The sequence below is a fragment of the Cydia amplana genome, chromosome 1 (assembly GCF_948474715.1).
Source record: "Cydia amplana chromosome 1, ilCydAmpl1.1, whole genome shotgun sequence".
NCBI classification, from domain to species: Eukaryota; Metazoa; Arthropoda; class Insecta; order Lepidoptera; family Tortricidae; genus Cydia; species Cydia amplana.
In genome coordinates this window covers 6,058,917-6,079,415 of record NC_086069.1, presented here as the reverse complement: position 1 = coordinate 6,079,415, position 20,499 = coordinate 6,058,917, and the positions used below count along the sequence as shown (strand labels likewise).

The 20,499-nt window shown below is 35.1% G+C and overlaps 1 protein-coding gene across 1 annotated transcript in view; it reads right to left on the bottom strand.

Moving 5' to 3' along the window:
- Positions 1–17,169, bottom strand: part of LOC134662474 (atrial natriuretic peptide receptor 2-like) — a 43,223-nt gene extending 26,054 nt beyond the window's left edge. Inside the window, exon 1 of the mRNA XM_063518708.1 lies at positions 16,889–17,169. The gene's annotated coding sequence lies outside the window, so the exon portion shown is untranslated. The remainder of the gene's footprint in view (positions 1–16,888) is intronic.
- Positions 17,170–20,499: the final 3,330 nt, after the last annotated feature.

Here is a 20,499-nt window from a genome sequence, read left to right as displayed (position 1 = left end):
GACAATGGTGTATCTCGGACATAATACTACTTTATAAGAAAGGAGACCCTTTAGATATTGGCAATTATAGGCCAATCAGCCTGCTGTCAACTGTATACAAACTTTTTACATCAATAATATTAAGCCGCATATCACATAAAATTGAAGATAGTCAACCAATAGAGCAAGCCGGATTCCGTGTAGGATATTCAACCATGGACCATGTCCATACATTGGAACAAATATACGAGAAATACAAAGAGTTTAAAAGGCCCCTGTACGTAGCCTTTGTAGACTACACAAAAGCTTTCGACAGTATAACACATAGCTCGATCTGGAGTGCGCTGAAAGACTGTGGAGTGAACAAAACATACATAAACATCATAAAAAATGTCTACAAACAAAGTATCAGCAGAGTAAGACTGGAAACGACAGGAGAAGAAATACCTATAAGGAAAGGAGTGAGGCAAGGGGACCCACTATCACCAAAGATCTTTATAGCTGTATTAGAAGGCATTTTTAAAAGAATAAACTGGAAAGACGAAGGACTCTGGATACATGGCAAGAGCCTCAGTCATCTCAGATTCGCAGATGATATTGTTATCTTTGCGGAATCAGCCACAAAACTAGAACAAATGATGCAGACTCTTGCAGATGAAAGTAAGAGAGTCGGTTTGTACATGAACACAGGGAAAACCAAAGTCATGACCAACAGCCAAACCAAGCCAATTGAGATTACGGGAAACCAAGTAGAATATGTAAACGACTATGTCTACCTCGGCAAACAAGTTTCGTTCAACACAAACAACAATGAAAATGAAGTAGAAAGAAGGATAAACTGTGCGTGGCGGAAATACTGGGCACAGAAAGAGGTATTAAAAGGAGACTATCCCCCAAACCTAAAAAAGGTCATTATGGACACTTGCATATTGCCCAGTTTGACATATGGTTGCCAAACATGGACCTTCACAGGCAAAATTCGAAACAAAATCACAACATGTCAACATGCAATGGAGAGGAGCATGCTAAAACTCAGAAAGATACAAAAAGTCAGAAACGAGGAAATAAGAAAGAGAACGAAAATTATAGATGCGCTAAAACAAGCCCTACAACTTAAGTGGAAATGGGCTGGCCATTTGTCCCGATACTTGGACGGAAGGTGGACCTTAAGAGTAACAAAATGGCCAGGACCAAGGGGAAAAAGAGGCCGAGGAAAACCACAAAAACGATGGGCAGACGACATCATACAGATAGCTGGAAAGAACTGGATGGAAACAGCAAAAAATAGAGAGAAATGGAAGGGTACTGAGGAGGCTTTTACCCAGCAGGGATCAGTGCAATCAAAAGTGCAACCAATTTAATAATAAAAAAAAAAATGATATTAAAGCACTGAGCAATAAAGCTATAATAATAATAATTGTTTTTTTAGAATTGTATAGGAATTGACCTCTGTATCTGAGATAACGTCAATCTATGACCTCTCTAACTTGGACTTTATTGATCAATTTCCGTATTCATACTAACTCTTAGTCTATGCACAAATTCCGCATTTGCTTGATTGTGTCTAAACGACTTCAAGTTTCATTTAGTTATTTTATGTAGTTATAACTATCGAAACGAAAGCTGAAATTTTGATAAGTAACACGAATAAACAGATTTTCATTTAATACATTTCTAAGACGCAATGAAGGCCGTATCAAATTTAATTGAAAAAATCTATCCTTTGGAGAATCATTCAAAATAAATTCAAAGAAATATTTAAACAGACTTAAAAAAAATTAGGGACAAGGATTATTTTACCTTATTTATTTTTAAAGATAATTACAAAATACCTTATTAACCACCTCTATAACTGAAATATATCCTCTATTCTCACCTCTATTAATGGGACCCTCTGTAAATGAGACAGACATTTATTTGTACCTGGTTAACTGAGAGCCTGGGTAAGTGAAATACCTCTTTAAGTGAGACAAATCTGCTCGTCCCTTGAAGTCTCACTTATCCAAGTTTCACTGTATATTGTAGATATTCTCATATTACTAACGAGCGTGTAAAAGAGGTAAACAATTTTGTAATCGGATACAAAGTATAAATAAAGACATTTATTTGAGGTTGCGTTTCTCTTAACAAGCTACAAGTTCAAATAACTATTTTATCAATTGCTCGCAGGTAATCGCTTTGTAAAAATCTACAGTCTAGTCTACAATATTGAGATTTGCTAAAGCAAAACATCAAAGAAAAAGGTTTGCGTTTGTTAACCGAAGTCACTAGTCTCGTAAGTAAATATTCATTTAAAGGTAATCTTGTTCAACTAGGGAATAAATAAAATTATTTTATGAAATATTTTTCTAAATCTTGTAGTCAATACTCCGACGATATAATTTTCTTTAAAGCCATAGAAGAAAAGATTAACTAATGTTTCAAAGAGTTTGAAATTTAGTTTATATACGAAATAACAGTTAGGAACTTGTCTAATTAATGATTATAAAATTCTCTTAATTTAATTCCTAGATAAACTGACATAAATACTGTATAACTTCCACGCTAAAATTTTAAGAAGCCTAATTATGCGACTTTTGCATAAAATATGATTTTGCTTGACATGTTGAAAAGTTGAGAAACAGTCAATCATACACCTTGAATATTCCTTTATTACTTCTAAAATAATGATTGAATTAGGTCAAAAAGCGGTGTTGTTTTGTGTTTATCGTGCTTATGCCTGCATCGTCGGAGACCATTGTCGTTATGACGCGGGTTCGTTCGAAGTGACAAGATAATACATATCACATAACCTAGCTACCACACCCAAAAACTTGACGTCCGCAGACCGTCAACATTTTATATCACAGTATGTTTATTTGTTTAACTTTGGGCATATTATGACAATGATTAGTGACAAGGATTACACGTTATGTAAGTTATGTCTTTGGAGATTTTAGTCATATTAAATTTACACACTCCTAGTCAGAATATGCATTAACACTTTTATCGGCATTCATAATAGTGTGCCAGAATAAACATGCACTCGTATTTATTAACATACTTATTTCTACATTCATGAATATAATTTGTTAGCATCCTTATATTTTTATGTAAGATACTATATATAACTCGTGCGTAGGTATGCCATCATAATTAATAAGAATATTTTCCCTTTAATTTAATTACCCGCCCAAATTACCGGACCTAAATTAAATGAGAAATCCCGTGGCCTAACGGTCGTTTATTAGAATTCTGACAAAATGAAAAGGAGTAAATCATAATCAAGTGCTAATTTGGCTGCTTTACGACCAACCTGTGCCTGAGTAGGTACACCAACGTTGTACAGCTGCAATTTAATTACTTGTATCTATGATTTCTCTTATAAACAAACGAATACCTTATGATCAATTTATCATCAAATTACAAACGCATAAATAACCTAACTTTGTGATAAAGATATATTATAATTTGGAAACTCTAGCTTGTCAGCAGAGGCAACCATACGATCTATTATAACAACTGCAAAGAGAGTGACGAATAATTTTTTTATGTTGCTGACCAAGTTGACCAGAGTATTATAAATTGTATGCACTTAATTATTATAAGCATAATAATAGTTTATTTCATGCAACCTACATTCTACGTAAAATACGAGCCTGAGAATATATTTTTAAACAGTGTAAAAGTAGGACATGAGGTTAGCGCAGTGCACAGTAACATTATTAAATGCAGTTAGCGTCAACATTTTCGTAAACAAAGAGTTAGCAAGACCCGGGCCCGACTTAATTAAAATCTGGAATCTCGTGGAAAAACAACTTTTATGTTGCTTAAGACGAACATAAATCATTGCAGAAAGCACTAAGTACCCTTCTACTAAATTTAAAGGATATTTTTTTGGTTTGTTTGGAGCTTTTCTTCTAGGTGACTAGGGCAGACCTGTTTCCATTTTTTTATTATCTGCTCAAGAAAGAAAAAACCTTTAGCTGTATGCAAACGATGAATTTTATTTTAGCATCATAGTTTTAACAAGCCTTAAGTTACAAGTGTAGGACTATAGGTACAGTCCGTACAGTCAATAGCAAATTAAAAGTGTGCCAACGTAGCCAAATAATAATATATCGGTAGGTTACACATCATTATTTCTATGGTAACAAGTACCTACAATATATTTGGCCACTTTGTCCGTCACTGGTCACATCACACCTCTATTTGATGCTGACTGTACGATATGTATTTCCAGCTTTTGTAGCCGCGGTTCTATTTAGGCCGGTATGTCTACTCGTCTGCTCAGTATTTGTAGAAATAATAAAGATGTCATAACATAGCAAAAGAATAAAGTTATTATTTCAAACGCTGTTTATGATTTTATCTACATACTTCATTTCTTGTTTTATCATGATACTATACTTGACATTTCAGCCATACCACAGAGTAGAGAAACGGCTGTGCAGACTAATCTTGCGGGTTGTTTCATGGAGACTTTCACACTAACTCCTGAGGCGATGAAACTTTGCTGGGATTTAAAAGTGACATTTCGATGGAATAAATTGAATATCACGAAAACTACATTCAAGGTCAAATATAACTTAAGAAATTATTATAATTATAACGAACCGTATAACAGTCGGCTAATAAGGCATTGGTATTCAAAACAGACGGGCAGCGAGCGCTTAGCCCGAGCTCTGCAGCGACCGCACGTACCACAATTTGTCTGTCTGCCAAGTTGGTGTACAGGCTTAATGCGTATTTTGGCAAGTTGCTACTGTGGAGAAAGTATGCCAACAAAAGAGATGAAAAACAAACAGCTGACCGTTTGTCAGAGTTCAACAGTTGGCTACTTAAGGCCAGACTACATTTATGACAAGTCTGGATCTTAAAGCAATGACCCAGCATATAGATAACTAAACGATAAAGTATCAACAGAAAATACAACGGAAAATCTAGTAACTAATAGATTAAATTCCGGTCACGGATTCGATTCTAAAAAAAATAAACGCCTAGAAAAAATAAACGTCTAAAGAAAACAACATATCCGGAGAAAGCTTGAAACCCGTGAAGTGTTAACTAGGTCACTGACGCTGGTGAGTAACAACATAATAAATTAGGATACGGGCTTCATAAAATTAGCATAATCAGCCTTTGCAACTCCGCGAACGCCCTAATCCGAGATGAAAACGCTTCGTTACTTACTCATCGGTGCTTTTGCTGGCGAAAATACTTAAAGCTGAAGCTGACTGCAAAACGAAAAGTTGGTGGTAGATACGATTATTTAATAAAAGATTACTTCTTGAATTGGCACCTTTGGAGTCAGTGTGATTTTATTTTAAACTTATTTAACTTACTAAGAAGCTTTGAATTTCCCTAAACCGAATTATTACAGAGCGGTTTTGTAAATATTATAGGTATAGATATTCACCAAGTTTGGGTAGTTGTATTATTAATTTTAAGACGCCTTTCAAAACCCAATGCAAGGGTGAATTCTTAAGATTTTCAAAGTGGTTTTAACGGTTTTCTCCATTTTCTGTAAAATTCGACCAGAAAAATTCCCCCAGGTTAGCACCATAAATTGTATTACTAATGTATTCGTAATTAAATATCTTGTTCATTACTAATCTGAATTAACTATCTGATTGAGGTGTGGTGCAAAGCATAAAGGAGGAACATAAACTTTGTAGCCACTTTTACGAGGCCACATTACTTAATTGCTGAAATAAAATGGTATTAAAAGTAACCCAATTCCGGATGATCTAAGGACGATTAGTAACATTTTATTTGCGCTGTAAAAAAAAAAAATGATTGACAGCTTATTAAAAAATATACAAACACAGTTACAGAGGAATAATCATTTATTTACAAACAAGATATATACAGTGTATTACTAAAAGAAATTAAAAAAAAGCGGCCAAGTGCGAGTCGGACTCGCCCATGAAGGGTTCCGTATTTAGGCGATTTATGACGTATTAAAAAAAACTACTTACTAGATCTCGTTCAAACCAATTTTCGGTGGAAGTTTACATGGTAATGTACATCATATATTTTTTTTAGTTTTATCATTCTCTTATTTTAGAAGTTACAGGGGGGGGACACACATTTTACCACTTTGGAAGTGTCTCTCGCGCAAACTATTCAGTTTATAAAAAAATGATATTAGAAACCTCAATATGATTTTTGAAGACCTATCCATAGATACCCCACACGTATGGGTTTGATGAAAAAAAAATTTTTGAGTTTCAGTTCGAAGTATGGGGACCCCCAAAAATTTATTGTTTTTTTTCCATTTTTGTGTGAAAATCTTAATGCGGTTCACAGAATACATCTACTTACCAAGTTTCAACAGTATAGTTCTTATAGTTTCGGAGAAAAGTGGCTGTGACATACGGACGGACAGACAGACGGACAGACGGACAGACAGACAGACATGACGAATCTATAAGGGTTCCGTTTTTTGCCATTTGGCTACGGAACCCTAACTAGCTTAAATCTAAAATAGGCCCTTGAGGCATTGTACCAAGGATGCTGGCGACATTTCCTCGCTGTATCGCAATGCTGATACGTTGTGCGAGGTAGCCGCCAGCTCTTCGGTCACCAGTTACGTCAACCAGACGCTTCGCGATTTCTGCGAACAACTTATGCGCGCTATACAGAGTAGTAGTTGATACACTGCCGTATTCGAACTTCAAGATATTCACAAGAGACGACACGTACTAGATCCATTCTAGATACGTTATAGTTTAGATTTCAACTATGTAGTTCTCTTTTGCAGCGCAATTCGGGCAACCAATGTCCCTTTTACGATAGATCGTGTTAGATATCTATTAGATGAGAATTAGATCTCTAAGTAATATCTTGTGGAAATCGTTCAAGAGTATCTTCAGAATCGCGGAAATGTCAAATTTGACAGGTTAGATCTTAAACATATCGTTATCGTATCTTGGCGATGTCTAATAGATGTCTATTACGAAATCCGAATCGGGCCCACAGTATCACATGCAACTTGAAGAAATACCATTTGATTTAATTAATAAATTCAATATGTAATCTAGATCGATCACGGCATATAGATTTTTTAACAAGCGATGTAGCAACTTAACCGTAGTAGCAACCCAATAACATATAATAGTAGGTACCTCTAATAATATTTCAGATGATAATGGACATTATTCAATAATCTAATACCTTTAAACGAGCAATTCTTGTATATTTATTTATTAATTTATATTTATATATATTTCGGGGATCTCGGGAACGGCTCTAACGATTTCGATGAAATTAGCTATATGGGGGTTTTCGGGGGTAAAAAATCGATCTAGCTAAGTTTTATCTCTGGGAAAACGCGCATTTTTGAGTTTTTATATGTTTTCCGAGCAAGGCTCGGTCTCCCAGATATTATTTTATAAAGCCACAATAACGTGATTCGTTTATTTCCACTATATTTGACTATGACCAAACATGGATGAGAAACTCCAACAAAGAATTTGTTATCCGATGTCTTTACAGAAATAGTGTGAATGAGCGAGCAAAAAACGAGAAGCCTCTGCTGGGAAATGAACTAGAAAAGAGCCCTGAATGATGAATTGGACCGTGAATCAAATCGGGCACCGCTTGTAATGTGGACAATTGGGAAAAACGCTCAACCGATAATGTTACTATTGAATTCGGTTAGTATTATATATTATGTCGTGTTATATAAGAAGAACCTCAGCCTTTAATAATATAGGTACCTACGCCGAATGAATTCATAGTTTTGGAAGTATACTAGAAGATATTTCATATCACAGCGGTGGCTAAAAAAGAAGAGAAAGATAAATAAATGCTTCAATTACATTAGACAAGGATTATAAATTATATTTTGATTAATTTCGACAGTGACGTTTAACACTTCGCAGTAATTGGGGTAAGTATCTAAAACTCTTATAGCTTATCATCCAAACGATTAGTAAAACAGTGAAGCAAGGACCAGATTGTACTGTCATTGCCATTTATCTCTGTGGAATCGCAATTCGAATTAAAGAATCAGTCTAGACGTTGCACAGGACCTAATAACCGAAGCAAAGTAACTAAAACAGATAGCTCCGACTATCTGCTTCTTGGACATTAACAGGATTGTATCTTTAACTGGCAATAAAAATAATTGATACCAGTTTATTTGCATTTCTTTATTTAAAGAATACGATAGTATTCTGCTAGAGCTTAAACGCAGAACTTGAACTAGTTTTCAGCGTTTACACAAAACAAAGAAATTAACGGGTATTTATTAGTATAATACAAAATCACTGTTTTTTTACAAAGCTATTAAAGTTTAGTACTACGACAGACATTCTTACATTCACTTAACTATATATGTAAAAATGCATGTCATACTATAAAAGATATGGAAAACGTGGCTGGCTAAATTAACCCAACAACCTAAATGAATATGTGGTCCGGCCAAATACACGGAATATTCAATCAATTAGGATCTCCCTAGGGTTGAGATGCGAAGGCCAAAGTCCCCAATTCCCCGATTTCCTTAATCCTAAGTGGCCCAAATGCCGCAAGCACTCCGGACGAACCATTCGTCCCACGGCCGCGGACTACGTTCCTTAATGTTAATATAACGCACTATCGATAAGCGATTTCGCTAAGTGGTTTCGTATTTATATGATCTAACTATGTAATCTAAAATAAAAGTACTTACGCGATATATTTAGTAGCAGTATGTTAATATAAATTAAGCCACGAATGTTAGTTATACCTAATGTATAGACGGTGGCTAAAAAATAACTGCATTTCCGTTGCCAGGGAGGTTTTCCGATTATACTGAGCATCTTTTACTATGTGACCAACCCCGAAATCGAGAAAAAAATATTACCCTCTCATAGAAAATGGCCCAGCCAAAATGTATGAAACAGCCATATTTTTTTCCGCGATTTCGGGGTTGGTCCCATAGCACAGATTATATAATAGTTATTACGAACAGATACTTATCTCTCAAAGAAAACGCAAATACCTACCGTTTTGATACCTACACAAAAATACAATGGAGTGACCTTCAACGCGCCGCACAACGCTAGGGTTGCCGACGCGACGCTTAGAAATTTTAATACGTGTAAAGACCGGTCTCTAATTCGATTGATCAAATTATCAAACTAACATTAGAACTTGCCATAAAGTATATAACAGCATAGCGTTAAATAACTACATTTAAGCAAGTTAAGTTGCAATAATTTATAATATTCCGTTTATGCGTTAGGTTAGGTTAGTGTTTACTAAATACTCATTTTAAAAGGTCATATGTCCCTGCAGTTTTATAAACCACGCAATGAACCCAGCAAGAATTAGTTTTAAAACTTCGTGTAATTTAAAACCAGATATAGATTAATGTTACTCATTAAAGAAAAATAATAGAGAACCCATGATTACAGGTAATTCATAATAAGATAACCAGAGCATAAATGAGTACCTATTTTCCGGTATAAAATTAAGATCTTACTGTCGATAAAATGATAATTTACCAAGTTAGCTACCTATTTCAAATAGATATCTAACTATAGGTACATTTGTCGTAATAAACACTACATGTTTAATTAAAGTAATTCAATAGTACCTACGTAGCTTGTAACTATCGTAAAAATTGTCAGTGCGGCGCGCGGTAACGTGCGTGCGTGAGCGCGTGTGGCAACCAACTGGCTTGCTTTTCTACCGTGAACGGGAACAGAATCGTAGGTATAAATCCGAGCTCGCGCGGAGAGTTCCATAGGCCTGCCCATAGTAAAATTTGCTCAGTATAATTTCAACACCTCCATGGCAACGGAAATGCAATTATTTTTAGCAACCCTCTGTATATTGATAATAAAACTATATATTTTTGTATTTATCTATTTTATAGTACGTATTTTTATTTGAGCTGTGTATTTTTACTATGAATGAAGTTTACCCATGTAACCTAATAGGTACATTTGTTTCTAAAAACCTAATTTCTAAGCAAGTATGACACCCGTTGTGATAAACAACTTAAACCATTTAAATAGTATTTACAAGTTTGTTTTTTTTTCCGGAACATTCATTAAAATTTACAAGCAAAAAACTACTTAGAAAATACTTGTTTAAATACACATACTTTCCTGTCTAGTTCATTTGTGTTTTCAAAGCTTCTAAGCTGCCTTGGGATTCAGCACAGCCAATTAAAAGTTTTAATGCAGCCGAGGCCACGGAGATAAAGACAAAGTTGCGTCAACTCCGTTCGAAACAACTCGGATCAGCAAGTAGTCGATTGCACTTACAAAACAGGCAGAATTAAGTTAGTACAGAACTGTGTACAAGTGACAAAAACTTAATTAATCAGAATTTTAACACTAATAAAATAAATACTGATAAAAACATTGTCCATGTCCTGACAGTATTGTGAAACGCGAGAGACATAATGTAAGGATGACTCGCACTAGAACGGTCCGGATCCGGGCCGGGCTACCGTCACCTCGATTTTTATGACGGGTGACGGGTGGTGTTTTTTAGGTAACTATATAAATGTTTAAAACGTAATTGGATTTCAAAACATTTTATTTGGTATTGAATAGTCTTGATATTTCATACTATACCACGGATTGTTAAGCAGGCTCTGAGCATTCCCTAGGCGTCAATAAACTGGTCTAGGATGATGGCTATAGAAAATATTAGTATGTACTACATGATTTTCTCGTTAGACCTGCAATATGTTTACGACTGTCTGGAGAAAACAACGAGTTTTATATATTCTGATATTGAAATATCTGAATCAAAACCGTGGAGATAGCATTAAATAAGTTCAATATACTCAGTTCAGTTACCATAATTGTGGACGTGTTTGTCATATTGATGAAAATTCTCATAATGCAAAAATTATTATTACTTATGCAATATTTTATAATGTATGTAAATGCTTTTTATAAGTACATTATCTGTCTGGTAATACAATTTTTATTCATTACACAGCTCAACAACACAGAAATACAAAGTCAAACATTATAGAATTAATAATAAATACATACCTAAAAACTAAAAAGTACATTATTAATTTACTATGACATTGACTCAATTTAAGTGTTGGCTTTTCGCTTGTTTCATATTTTTCGTTCACATCACGTTCTAAAACTAGCATCGTTGGTAATGAAGGCTTAAATAATTCAATGGTACTCACACAAACAAAATGAAAGTAACACTACATGAATCATCTTCAAGGTCGTTCAAAGGCGGAGCATTCAATAAATATATTGAGTACTTCACGGCCTCGCGTGTATGGCGGCCACCGTGAATAATGACGTGCTCACAAACACGGCAAGAACAGCCCCTCTAGATGTGACGGCACGCCATCCGAATACGTAATAAAGGAATTAGTCAAGACACCTGGCGTTATGCCTTGTGATATTCATCATGTCAGAGTTTTTGACGCGAGCGAAATTGAAAAGGTGTGGTGTGGTGGTTTTAGCTAAGTATAGGTATTTGCTAGAAATATTTTTAAGGAAAAGAAGAGACATTAAAATTTCTGTTTTACACATATTTCTGTTTTATTTAGTTTAAAACTAACCCGTTACTTTGTAAAATAAAGCACTTATCTTTATGAGAAAGATTATAGGTATCCGATATGTTGGTATTTCCGAAATAATCCAGTTTCTTCAGTTTCTTGGTTCCTTAAATTACATTTCCTTCATTAATTGCATGAGCAACATTGGCAGTTAGGTACCTTTCGCTTCTAACTTTTTTAATAGTCAAGCTACAAAAATATAATTTTCAGTCCAAAGATGGTCCAAAGCAATTGTTACGGACAATGAGCCCCCAGTTCTTCATCGATCCAATTTAACGATCTCCGTTCACTAACCAGAACGTTTCCAAAACAGCCAATATTGAGACAGCGTTAAATAAAACATTAAACACAAAGACAAAATTCAGGGGCCTTTTTACAGAATAGGCGACGGAAATAAAAACCCAATTAAGTATCCTCGCTCCCAGAATTTTAAGGGAAAACGCTCGATTTTAAAGTCAGTTAACAGCTTTTAGCGTAAACGCTTTCTTCCTGTGTTTATGTTAATAATGAAAGTGGACGGCAGCTCTGGTTTCAGTTTTAATTTACACAATTGTCTTGCTACTCTCCCAGAACTGCACTGCTGTTACAAACCAGAAGAAGCGCCGAACACAGAAGGTTCTGCGTTTTTTCTAGTTTGTACAGTTAGGTTATATTAAATGACTTACTGTTAAATATTTTGGTTTAAATATGAATCTTGTTGATTGTTTAATGGTTTCAATGTTATCGTTTTTGCTATAACTGTTTCTATTTATTATCTTCGTTAGTTAATACATTTTTTAGTTTAATTCCATATAAAAAATTGCCTACACTTTACAATTGACGTACCGCACAAAAGTTTGTTTAAATATGTACATAAGTGATATGTGTGAGTGTTATTAAAATACATTTTAACACATAACCTCAGTAAAAAATTATTTAAAAATTTATTACAAACCTCCAGTCGGTCTCTTAACGTTTTTGTAGCTCTACACAACAAATGTAACTTCGTTCTGCTGTAAATGATAACCATTTGGGCCATTTTATTTAAAGTTGTCCCCTACACTTTTTTTTTAATTTGTGAATGTATATGTTATTTCTACTCAGAATCACGAGCTCTTTCTATCCTAATAGGAGAAAAAAGTCTCCCAAGGTTTTTTCCCATTCCGTTACCATTTTTTCATAGACTTTGTATGGCGGTTTCGGAATGGAAAGATCGAAAAATGTATGGAAATCTTGGGACACCTTTTTCTCCTATTAGGTTCAAAAGAGCTCATGGTTCTGAGTAGAAATAACATAAAAAATCCAAATTTTGAAAAAAAGTCTAGGGGACAACTTTAAATAAAATGGCCCATTTGTCTCTTGTGACCTCGGTATTCCTCCGGAATTGTTAGATAATTCTTTGGTTACATGAGCAATTCGTGTAAACATTTATAAAAATGTAGAATTATTACTTAGGTATACAGTTGTTGTATTGTAGGTGTTACATGAATCTAGTTTATGATAACTTTGGCAATTATTTATGATGTGGGTTGGATTTACGTGGATCCATAAACAATGAAACCAATAATGAAATTACATTGCACTTAAGTACGCACGTCACGCTATCGAATCAAATTTACACTAGGGGTACAGGGGGCCGATTTTTGAATTTCGAGCGCTCGATTTCGTCACTTGAAAATCGGTGGAAAACAGCGAAATGCTAATTTTTGAAATACGAGCGAGCGATAGAAATTGGGAATCGAATGGTATTGACCACTCGTTTTCAATTCTATTAGTAGAATTTAAATGCCGGGTACTGGAGATATTATTGAACGAAATACACGAAATCGAGCGGTCGAAATTAAAAAACCGGCCAAGTGCGAGTCGGACTCGCGCACGGAGGGTTCCGCACCATCAACAAAAAATAGAGCAAAAAAATAGTGTTTGTTGTATGGGAGCCCCCATAAATATTTATTTTATTTTATTTTTAGTATTTGTTGTTATAGCGGCAACAGAGATACATCATTTGTGAAAATTTCAACTGTCTAGCTATCGGGGTTCATGAGATACAGCCTGGTGACAGACGGACGGACGGGCGGACAGCGAAGTCTTAGTAATAGGGTCCCGTTTTTTACCCTTTACGGAACCCTAAAAATCGGCCCCCAGGTTGGTTTCGTCGGTAACAGACAGACGAGTTATTCTCACGTTTATTAATATTACATGCCAATTTTAACGCACACTGACATCTTTGTCATTTAGTTATCGTGGGTTTCGCTCGTATTAGGTACATACATTTCGAGAAATTGGTTTGCCATGTTAGAATTGTTAGGGTATTTATCTAGCCTTAAATTTACCCTTATTTGTATTAACATGGCAATCATACCTAACATAAACATAAAACAACATTATTTCGGCTGTTGAAAAATAAACTCTGGTAATACGAGATTACTCCCACGATTCCTCGGATTTGGTTGAGTTCAAACAATTTGGCGAACAGATGGGATAAAGCTCTTCCTCATTGACCTTTTGAATAAAATTCCCGGATTTCGGTTTAATGAGCAACTTATCAGCGAACAACCGATTCCGGCAACAGCGGCAAATTGGATGGCTTCGAGCCGTCTTTTACCGTCTCTAGTTTAATATTTCTGTCCAATTTATCTCAAACTTATTGTAAACTAGCGACCCGCCCCGGCTTTGCACAGGTTAACAAATTATACATAAACCTTCCACTTGAACCACTCTATCTATTAAAAAAACTGCATCAAAATCCGTTGCGTAGTTTTAAAGATCTAAGCATACATAGAGACAGACAGACAGCGGGAAGCGACTTTGTTTTATACTATGTAGTGATATCGAGATGCAGGAAGTCAGTTATATAGCTTAATTTGTTTGCATACTGCGCGAGACGTCAGCTTATTTTCTATTTAAAAACGATTCTAGTTATGTTAAATCTCGAAAATCATTCCCGTATTAATAATTTAATTTTCTCCAATATGCTCGGAAATGTTCACCTTATTGTAGCAAAAATAGTACGGGAAGTTCTACGTTATTGTCAAACTCTAATTTAAAAAAATCAAACTATCGCTGTCCTGTTCTAGCGGACGGGAATGAAAAAAACACTACAGTAATAACTTATTACTGTAGTGTTTTTTACTTTTTAAAAATAAAAAACGCAAACAGCCAATTATTATAGCCGCGAGCTATAGGATAGAGTGAGATAGTAAGATAAACGACCTTACTTGTCTCGTTCTTACAAGACCGTTGTGCTAGTGTATGATCGTGAGAATACTGCTTAATAAAATCAAAGATTATTTTTATATTTTTTTAAGGATCTCATCCGTGTACATAAAGTTTATATAGTTTGTCAAAGGACTTTCTCATTTCAAACATAGACAGAGAGAATCATACTATCTTTGTCTTACACTAGTACTAGCACCCAAAAGAAAAGGATGGGTATAGTTTTCCTGGTTCTTACTGACTGACAAATTGGTTTGACCAACTATATTGCACAATTATATTGAATGAACGAATATTGAATGATACTGAATGGCAGAATAAGTTTGTGCCCTAAACTTTTAAAAATTAATTTTAGAGGGAAATTGTTTTTGAAATTTTTGATGTGAAGGTTCGATTTGAGTGATGCTTCATGCTTAAATAATTATTATTTTACCTTATTTCCTCGCATGTTTGGAGAAAAGCACTATATATGCCTCGGCAGGAATAGCAATTCGTGGATTCGTCTTCTTTGTCGGACTCCGCTTCGCGTCGTCCGACAAAATCGAAACTCATCCACGAATTGCCCTTTCCCGGCCTCTGCAATAATGTACTATTATATTTTTTTTCTAATCATGAGCCCCGAGGTAAAAATGTATGTATGTATGTATAAACTCTTTATTGTACAAAACACAAAGCAAAAATTTATGGCACAGGATAGGCAGTACAAAGGCGAACTTATCCCTTAAAGGAATTTCTTCCAGTTAACCTTTGAGTAGATGAGAATTGATGAAAAACGGTAGACAAATATAGCACTGAGTACAATAGCAATGTTTTAATTATAACAATCTATTTTGTGTTACTTGGATATGGATAGTTTTGTTACAGTTTTTCTGACTGTTTTTTAATGTTCTGGTAATCTATCATTTCTTAACCAATTTAATAAAAGTATTTTTATTCAATAACATATTCCATCACATTTATTAATTTAGTAGGTAAAGGTAAGTCTAAATTAGAGTAAAGCAACAGTCATACATACGAGAGCAAAAATATATAGGTACTTGTTTTACATTATGTTTAAGCAGATCTTTTTTACCATAATAATATTTTTTTCCGTAGAATACGAGTGCTCGTGAGAGCCGCGAATCGCTAGGGAATAAAAGTGAATAATTTATGTGCGATGTAATCCATTTAAGCCGATTTATTAAAAACAATAAAAACGTAACAGTTAGCACCTATAAATAAACGCTAAATGTGTCGTGTGCGGCCTCCCGTAGTCGAGTCTGGGACAACACGACACTATGGTAAGCAAAACATCATTTGTATATCCACAGCGTACGGCGCTTACGACGTTGTTTTGCTAATAACAAAAATAGTACGTGTTTCCAACCCCAAAGAAGGGCTCAGAGTTCTCATTAAATATTTGTAAACCTGCTATGCTAGTGGAAAATAAACAGATACACGTAGAAGCCACAGGAAGAGAGGAGAGAAGTGTTATACAAGAATACACATAAGAAATCAAGTTTCAGGGTCTTGTGCCGAAATAATATTACATTTTTCATGTTTTTTATGCGTGTACAGTCAAGTGTAAAAATATGGGTGCACACATCATGCTCAAAAATATGTCCCAGAGCTCCTATTATTTTTATACTCGAGACATACAGGTCAAAAATATGGTAAAATAAAGGCATAATCGTTTCCTCGCCTATCAAATTGTACTAAAAGCCACCAAGAAGAAGAACCTACGAATCTACCCTACGAACCTACTACGAATTCACCTAGGTATGTATTTAAAGTATTTCAACGGATTTGAATAAATATTTAAACATATTCTTACATATTATCAGGCTTAGCTCAACCCCAATCGTCATATATATCATCATACTTAATTTGTCTGTATATTAAATATTTGAACTAAAAAAAATATGAACCATTTTATAGAATTATGTATGTTATGTATATTTACTAAATATTACCTGTATACTTACGAGAACTTTCAAAACTACTTAATAACAGGATATCGTCTTGAAAAGACCATTCATATGACATAAAAGGACTCCGTTAAATTGTCTCAGACTTCCCTTCCATGACTTCATAAACTTCGTAATCAACAAATCATAAAAACGTTACGACATTACGAAAACTCTCAACATTTCAAACACGTGCGCATCTTCAGATTACAATAACGCAACTTGTAACAAAACAAACTTTACTTACGCTTCGTTCCGATCCGTATAAACCACTTATCACTTCCACTTATCAACTCGGTCACTTGTAAGTATACTTTTGTAACTGTTGTAAGTTTGAAGAAGTGCTACGGGCTACGCGCGTAGCGGTCTACGGTCGGCGCGGGACTGTAGCAGGCGCTACGGCCAAAGAGTTCGGAAGGCTGGCAACCCTGATCGATCATTAAGGGTGCGCTCTGTTTGTCAACGTGTTTTATTATAATATATCCTGAAAGGTATTGCACGGATTCGTGGCGCAGTTGCGTGTAAAAGGATGGCGTTTATGACGAAATATGATTGCCACATCACTAGTCAATAAAATTGAACTAAGTGATTGAAATAGTCTATACAAATTCCTACAAAATAAAGCCAGACTAATTCAGACCTGGCTGAGCCTTACCGAGAATCACCTAAAAACGGTTTCAAATTATCTAAAAGGCAATTTTACAGAAATATGTAGCTTTTACTTTTTCAGAATTAAAATATTTTTACGTTTTGTTATCTACATCTCGTTTCACGTAAGTATAATAATATGTACTATGATTTATACCAGACTATTAGAAGGAAAAAAATAGGTATATTTTAGTCCTGCATGGTCATAGTCAAGAATTATCTAAGTATGAATAAGTAAATCCCCGAATTTCTGAGACCGGAGAAGTATTTTTTAAAGTACTTATTTATTTTTTCTAAAAGTGTTTTTAACGTTTTCTCGAAATGCAATTTGAACTTTATTTATCAGTGTTTGATTTCAATACAATCTTTCACAAACGGCAAAGCGCGCATTGCATTTCAATTCTTTTAAAATAATATTGAATTTCGTACCATCAATCTTCCGAGTAGTCCGGAAAACATGTTCTACAGTGAATTATGACTTTGCCGTTGTGTACTTTACATCCTTGTGTTATAAATCACTTTGTGACGTTTTTTGTACACGAATAAATACTGTTGGCCTTTCATGGCTATTTCAGGACTCAGCTCCTGTGCCCTATAATTAGGGAGTATGCGAGTGACTAACTGTTTTTAAATAAACCTGACTATTTTTGACAATGTTTTTTCTATTACGAGTAAATAAGTAGCTAACACAATAAGCAAAGGGCTGCTCTAGATCAACACAAATTAAACAACTGAAGCTTTTGGACCTATTGTAAATTATAAAACGATGGCGATGTTAATTTCATACCATTTTGACATCACTCAGTCGTGCATCTCACTCATAATTTATATTGTTGCGGACTTTTAAGTACAAAGCCGCTCCTTGTCGCAATTTTCCCCGAGATCCTAAGAATGCAAGTCAACGTCCGGTCACCGAACTGGGAACTCGATCGCGGCAGACACTGGCGGACTGCCAAACACCAACAAAGGTCTACAGACGACTTACCCCCGTTTTAGTGTAAGTGTAAGGCCTGAGTGGACGCTCGAGTTGGGCTTGCAGCGGGGCGGGGCATGCGGCGTGCATGTTAAACAAATGCAAGCGTATAGGAGTGGCCTTAGTACACGCTGCTCAAATCACTTGTGAGCCCGACGCCACGCTGCACGCCCCGCCGAACGCTCCGCTCCGAGCGTCCACTCAGGCCTTAGTGTAAGGCCTGAGTGGACTGAGTGTCGATCTCTGAACTTTCATGCCATGCGACCAATTATCATGAGCTCTTCCAGACCATCTGGATCTGTTCTATTCAGATGGCCGAAGAACCGAAAGGAAGAAGAATAAAAACAGTGGAGTGCCTCGTTTTAACCATACAACAATAGGTAGATCGTCTACAATAATAAGTAATGTAAAAAATAGCAAATATGTGTAAAGTTGCGGAAATAAGCATTCTGTAATATTTAGCCATTCGTAGTGCCTCTCTATGTTTCGCTTTTCCATTTGAAATTGAATCTTATGATAACCAGTATTAGATCCTTTTCTGGCATAAACAAGATAAAACCATTTGAGTAGACGAATGAGCTAAGAGTGAATCGTGTTTATTCCACCGCGAATCATGTCGTTTGTTTTAAACCTTTCAGTTAAAATGTAAGTCACTAGCTATAAAGTAATAAAAATAAAATTCGTGGGTACATTTTCTTCAAAACGACGGATATTAATAATGTCGGTCTCGTCTAACACTCTAGTCATTCCCTCAAGCTCGAGTTCTCATTTCTCGTGTTTTATTTTTGATGCGGCGTCGGACTTATTCGGTTAATCACAACAATATATTCAGCACCTTTGTATTAATAGAACCGGATTTTAGGCACCAATCTCGATATATACATTATTTTCATAACTAATCAAGTTATCTGATATGTAATCACGGACAACACGTGTAAGAGACTCTATACCTACCTATAATAACTACTTAGCCTTAGCTTATGTAATGGTACCTATGTATGTTACTGAGTAATTGTATTTGCTTGTATTAAAAGACATATTATCGGAGACAAGAATCCGTTTGCCAAGCACAATAATAATAAAAATAAGGATCATTCTTTCACATTACCACATCATCGAAATAAAAACATTTTCACTTTCAGTATTTTAAGTTTCAGAAAAAGAGAACATTGAACATTTACTACCTTTTTATGATTCCATTGGCTTTCACTGTCAGGGTTATAGACACGTATCTACAGGGTGACATTTAAGTCGTGATCAGTAATATGTTTTTTTAACTCCATAAACAACGAGCAATTTAATGACCCTACTCTTACTAAAATTAGACAAGATTTTTTTTATTTTTTTGTTTATTTTTTGTCATTTATTTTACTTTTACAAGTGGCAATCTGGTATTTAAACAGCTTTGTAACATATTTCAAATGAAAACTTAAGTAAATTTTATTTCTAACTGGGACAAATGACAAAACTGATGTCAATGACAGTTCCAATTCAAAGAGGCGATTCAATTTACTAATTTAAATATCTTAATAAGCCGTTGCAATATCCTAAATCCACTTATAAAAGTAAAATAAACAAAAAAATAAAAAAAATCTTGTCTGATTTTAGTAAGAGTAGGGTCATTAAATTGCCCGTTGTTTATGGAGTTAGAAAAACATATTACTGATCACGACTTAAATGTCACCCTGTATATCTTATATAGCTTCCTTTGCAATGCGTAGAGTTGATTGAAAAAAGGAAAAGCCCGGAGAATAGCTAGGATACGCCGCATTAAAGAGTTTTACGACCGAACATTTAGCTCAGTGGATGACCTCGTTCGAGAAGGAGTTGGAAGAGGAGCGAAACAACTTTAAATTGTTCAAATTATTAGATAAATTTTAACCAAGAACCTACGAGGGGTATTCAAAATATTCTCGGTATGAGAATGAAAACAAACAAGTACGAAAAGTTTGATATTTTTATTTTTCAATATACTCCCCCCCTATGTTCATACACTTAAAAGATCGATCAATTATTTTTTTTAATCCCTCGTAAAAATATTTTTTATCTTTCGTGTAAAAATGCTCCTCCACTGCCGCCTTCAATGCTTCATCGTCAGAAAATTTATTTCCACGCAGATCCTTTTTAAGATTGGGGAGCAAAAAGAAGTCGCTGGGGGCTAAGTCCGGACTATACGGTGGGTGAGTAACAGTTTTAAACCCACGTTCAACAATAGCTGCCTTGGCAATATGAGCAGT